Genomic DNA, 6,048 nt, shown 5'->3' with positions numbered 1-6,048 from the left:
CTTTGGGCCCTCCTATCCACTGATGCTCAAAGCCTTGGATTCTTTTCTTTTTTTATTTTACCCTTGCTTTTTGGTTTAAAGGGTTACTGGCTTTTTCTGCTTGCTTTTTTTTCTCTCTTTTTTTTTCTTTTTTTTTCGCAAGCCTTGTTATTCACTGCTTTTTCTTGCTTCAAGAATCAATTTTATGATTTTTCATATTATCAATAACATTTCTCTTTTTCATCATTCTTTCAAGAGCCAACAAATTTAACATTCATAAACAACAAATTCAAAAAATATGCACTGTTCAAGCATTCATTCAGAAAACAAAAAGTATTGCCACCACATCAAAATAATCAAACTAATTTCAAGGATGAATTCGAAATTCATGCACTTCTTGTTCTTTTGTAATTAAAACATTTTTCATTTAAGAAAGGTGATGGATTCATAGGACATTCATAGCTTTAAGACATAGACACTTAGACACTAGTGATCATGTAGTAAAGATACAAACATAAATAAAACATAAGGCTCAAAAACCGAAAAACGGAAAAATAAGAATAAGGAGATTAAAGAACGGGTCCACCTTAGTGAGGGTGGCGTCTTCTTCTTCTTGAAGAACTAATGGTGTTCTTGAGCTCCTCTATGTCTCTTCCTTGTCTTTGTTGCTCTTCCCTCATAGCTCTTTGATCTTCTCTAATCTCATGGAGAATGATGGAGTGCTCTTGGTGTTCCATCCTTAGTTGTCCCATGTTGGAACTTAATTCTCCTAGGGAGGTGTTGATTTGCTCCAATAGTTTTGTGGAGGAAAGTACATCCCTTGAGGCATCTAAGGGATTTCATGGTGAGGAATTTCCTCATGCTCTTGTTGAGGTCCATGATCTCTTGTTTGCTCCATCCTTTTCTTAGTGATGGGCTTGTCCTCATCAATGAGGATGTCTCCCTCTATGTCAATCCCAGCCGAATTGCAGAGGTGGCAAATGAGGTGAGGAAAGGCTAACCTTGCCAAAGTGGAGGACTTGTCAGCCACCTTGTAGAGTTCTTGAGGTATAATCTCATGAACTTCCACTTCCTCCCCAATCATGATACTATGGATCATGATGGCCCGATCCACAGTTACTTCGGATCGGTTGCTAGTAGGAATGATAGAGCGTTGGATGAACTCCAACCATCCTCTAGCTACAGGCTTAAGGTTCAGTCTTCTCAATTAAACCGGGTTGCCTCTTGAGTCAACTTTCCATTGAGCTCCTTTCACACATATGTTCATGAGGACTTGGTCCAACCTTTGATCAAAGTTGACCTTTCTAGTGTAGGGGCGTGCATTTTCTTGCATCATTGGCAAGTTGAACTCCAACCTTACATTTTTTGGACTGAAATCTAAGTATTCCTCCCGTACCATTGTAAGCCAATTCTTTGGATTCGGGTTCATACTTTGATCATGGTTCCTAGTGATCCATGCGTTTGCATAGAACTCTTGAACCATTAAGATTCTGACTTGTTGAATAGGATTGGAAAGTACTTCCCATCCTCTTCTTTTAATCTCTTGTCGGATCTTCAGATACTCGCTCTTTTTGAGCTTAAAAGGGACCTCAGGGATCACCTTTTTCTTGGCCACAACTTCATAGAAGTGGTCTTGATAGACCTTTGAGATGAATCTCTCCATCTCCCATGACTCAGAGGTAGAAGCAATTGCCTTCCCTTTCCTCTTTCTTGAGGTTTCTCTGGCCTTAGGTGCCATTGATGGTTATGGAAAATCAAAAAGCAATGCTTTTACCACACCAAACTTAAACGGTTTGCTCGTCCTCGAGCAAAAGAAGAAACAAAGTAGTAGAAGAAGAAGAAAATGGAGGAGATGGAGTGAGAGTGTATTCGGCCAAGGGGTGAAGTAGTATTTGTGATGTGTGAAAATGGAGTAGTGTTAAGGGGTTTATATAGGGGTGGGGGCAGGGTAGGTTTCGGCCGTTAGGGTTGGGTTTGGGAGGGAAAAGAATTTGAATTTTGGAGGTAGGTGGGGTTTATGCGGAAGAGTTGATGGATGTGAGTGGTTAAGGGTATTGGGGAAGAGTGTTATAAAAAGGTGTGAAGAGGAGAGAAGAAGAGGTGGGGTAGGTGAGGATCCTGTGGGGTCCACAGATCCAAAGGGGTCAAGGACTTAGCATCCTTGCTCCATTTAGGCGTGCAAAACGCTCTTAGAATGCATGTCTGGCGTTAAACGCCAGCTTGCTGCTTGTTTCTGGCGTTTAACGCCAGCTTTTCTCCCATTCTTGGCGTTAAATGCCAATTCCATGCTTTGTTCTGGCGTTAAACGCCAGTCTGGTGCTTGTTTTTGGCGTTTAACGCCAGCTTGATGCTTCTTTCTAGCGTTAAACGCCAGTTTGATGCTTCTTACTGGCGTTTAAACGCCAGTAAGCTCTTCCTCCAGGGTGAGCTATTTTTAATGCTGCTTTTTCATTCTGTTTTTGATTTTTCAGTTATTTTTGTGACTTCACATGATCATCAACCTAAAGAAAACATAAAATAGTATTGGAAAATAAATAGATATAATTAAATAACATTGGGTTACCTCCCAACAAGCGCTTCTTTAATGTCAATAGCTTGACAGTGAGCTCTCATAGAGCCTCACAGAAAATCAGAGCAATGTTGGGGCCCCTCAACACCAAACTTAGAGTTTGAATATGGGGGTTTTGTTTGACTCTGTTCTGAGAGAAGCTTCTCGTGCTTCCACTCCATGGTTATAGAAGGAGAACCTTGAGTCTTAAATACAAAGTAGTCCTCATTCAACTGAAGGACCAACTTTCCTTTGTCAACATCAATCACAGCTTTTGCTGTGGCCAGGAAGGGTCTGCCAAGGATGATGGATTCATCCTCATCCTTCCCAATGTCTAGGATTATGAAATCAGTAGGGATGTAAAGGCTATCAACCTTCACTAGCACGTCCTCTACTAGTCCATAAGCATGTTTCATGGATTTGTCTACCATCTCTAGTGAGATTCTTGCAGATTATACCTCAAAGATTCCCAGTTTCTCCATTACAGAGAGGGGCATGAGGTTTATCCCTGATCCCAGGTCACATAGAGCCTTCTCAAAGGTCATGGTGCCTATGGTACAAGGTATGAAGAATTTTTCGGGATCCAGTTTCTTCTGAGGTAATGTCTGCCTCATTAATGCATTCAGTTCATTGGTTAACAAGGGGGGTTCATCCTCCCAAGTCTCAGTAGCAAATAACTTGGTATTCAGCTTCATGATTGCTCCTAGATACTTAGAAACTTGCTCTTCAGTGATGTCTTCATCCTCTTTAGAGGAAGAGTATTCATCAGAGCTCATGAATGGCAGAAGGAGGTTCAATGGAATCTCTAGGGTCTCTGTATGAGCCTCAGATTCCTTTGGTTCCTCAAAGGGGAACTCCTTTTTGTCCAGAGGACATCCCAAGAGGTCTTCCGCACTGGGATTCACGTCCTCATCCTCCTATGGGCATTCGGCCACACCAAGTAAGGTTATGGCCTTGCACTCTCTCTTGGAATTTTCTTCTGTATTGCTTGGGAGAGTACTGGGAGGAGTTTCAGTAATCTTCTTACTCAGCTGACCCACCTGTGCCTCTAAATTTCTAATGGAGGACCTTGTTTCATTCATGAAACTTAGTGTGGTCTTGGATAGATCAGAGACTATGGTTGCCAGGCCAAAATGGCTCTTTTCAGAATTCTCTGTCTGTTGCTGAGAAGATGATGGAAAAGGCTTGCTATTGCTAAACCTATTTCTTCCACCATTATTATTGAAGCCTTGTTGAGGCTTCTGTTAGTCCTTCCATGAGAAATTTGGATGATTTCTCCATGAAGGATTATAGGAGTTTTCATAGGGTTCTCCCATGTAATTTACCTCTGCTATTGCAGGGTTCTCAGGATCATAAGCTTCTTCTTCAGAAGATGCTTCTTTAGTACTGTTGGATGCAGCTTGCAATCCATTCAGACTCTGAGAAATCATATTGACTTGCTGAGTCAATATTTTGTTCTGAGCCAATATGGCACTCAAGGTATCAATTTCAAGAACTCCCTTCTTCTGAGGCGTCCCATTGTTCACAGGATTCCTCTCAGAGGTATACATGAATTGGTTATTTGCAACCATTTCAATGAGTTCCTGAGCTTCTACAGGGGTTTTCACGTGAAGAGATCCTCCTACAGAATGGTCCAATGACATTTTTGACAACTCAGACAGACCATCATAGAATATACTTATGATGCTCTATTCTGGAAGCATGTCAGTAGGACACCTTTTGATCAGTTGCTTGTATCTTTCCCAAGTTTTATAGAGGGATTCTCCTTCCTTCTATCTGAAAGGTTGGATTTCCACTCTAAGCTTGCTCATCTTTTGAGGTGGAAAGAATTTGACCAGGAAAGCACTGACCAGCTTATCCCAAGAGTTCATGCTATCCTTAGGTTGTGAATCCAACCATGTTCTAACTCTGTCTCTTACAGTAAAAGGGAAAAGCATGAGCCTATAGACCTCGGGATCAACTCCATTGGTCTTGACAGTGTCACAGACTTGCAAGAATTCAGCTAAAAACTGATGAGGATCTTTCATTAGAAGTCCATGAAACTTGCAATTCTGCTGCATTAGAGAAACCAATTGAGGCTTAAGCTTAAAATTGTTTGCTCCAATTGCAGGGAGTGAGATGCTTCTTCCATAGAAGTTGGAAGAGGGTGCAATAAAGTCACCAACCATCTTCCTTACATCTCCACCATTGTTATTGGGTTCGGCCATGTTTTCTTCTTTTTCGAAAATTTCTGTCAGGTCCTCTCCAGAGAGCTGTGCCTTAGCTTCCCTTAGCTTCCTCTTCAGAGTCCTTTCAGGTTCAGGATCAGCTTCAACAAGAATATTCTTATCCTTGTTCCTGCTCATATGAAAAAGAAGAGAACAGAAAAGAAAATATGGAATCCTCTATGTCACAGTATAGAGATTCCTTATGTGAGTATAAGAAGAGAAGAAAAGAAGAAAGAGAAGAGAAAAACTCGAACGCAGAGAAGAAGATGGGGTTCGAATTATGAGTAGAAGAGAAGTGTTAGTAGATAAACAAATAAATAGAAGGAGATGAGAGAGGGGGAGAAAATTTGAATTTAATTTAAACTAAAAGGAAAAATATTTTTGTTTTTATTTTAAAATTTAGTTAGAATTCGAAAATTAAAAAGAGAAATAAAAATAAAATTAAAATTTGAAACAATTAGTTAATTAAAAAGAATTTTGAAAAAGTGGATAGGAGTTTTCGAAAATTAGAGAGAGAAAATTAGTTAGGTGGTTTTGAAAAAGATATTATTGAAATAGAAAACTTTTAAAAATAAACCAAAAAGTCAAGTAGTTAATTGAAAAAGATTTGAAAATCAAATTTTGAAAAGATGAAAAGTTAGAAAAGATTTTGAAATTGATTTTGAAAAAGATATGATTGAAATTTATTTTGAAAAAGATTTGAAAAATAAATTTAAAAAGATTTGATTTTGAAATTAAAGTTGATTACTTGACTAACAAGAAACTAAAAGATATGATTTTAAATTTAAAATTTGTGGAGTTGAACGCCAGTTTTTATGCCAGTTTGGGCGTTCAACTCCAGCTTTTGATCCTTTTCTGGCGCTGGACGCCAGAATTGGGCAGAGAACTGGCGTTGAACGCCGGTTTACGTCGTCTATCCTTGCGCAAAGTATGGACTATTATATATTTCTGGAAAGCCCTAGATGTCTACTTTCCAACGCAATTGGAAGCACGCCATTTCGAGTTCTGTAGCTCCAAAAAATCCACTTTGAGTGCAGGGAGGTCAGAATTCAACAGCATCAGCAGTCCTTTTTCAGCCTGAATCAGATTTTTGCTCAGCTCCTTCAATTTCAGCCAGAAAAATACCTGAAATTACAGAAAAACACACAACTCATAGTAAAGTCCAGAAATATGAATTTTTCCTAAAAACTAATGGAAATAAACTAAAAACTAACTAACACATACTCAAAACTATATGAAATTAACCCCAAAAAGCGTATAAAATATCCGCTCATCACAACACCAAACTTAAACTGTTGCTTGTCCTCAAGCAAC

This window comes from Arachis ipaensis, chromosome B04, assembly GCF_000816755.2.
Source record: "Arachis ipaensis cultivar K30076 chromosome B04, Araip1.1, whole genome shotgun sequence".
NCBI lineage: Eukaryota > Viridiplantae > Streptophyta > Magnoliopsida > Fabales > Fabaceae > Arachis > Arachis ipaensis.
This window is presented reverse-complemented; position numbering follows the sequence as displayed.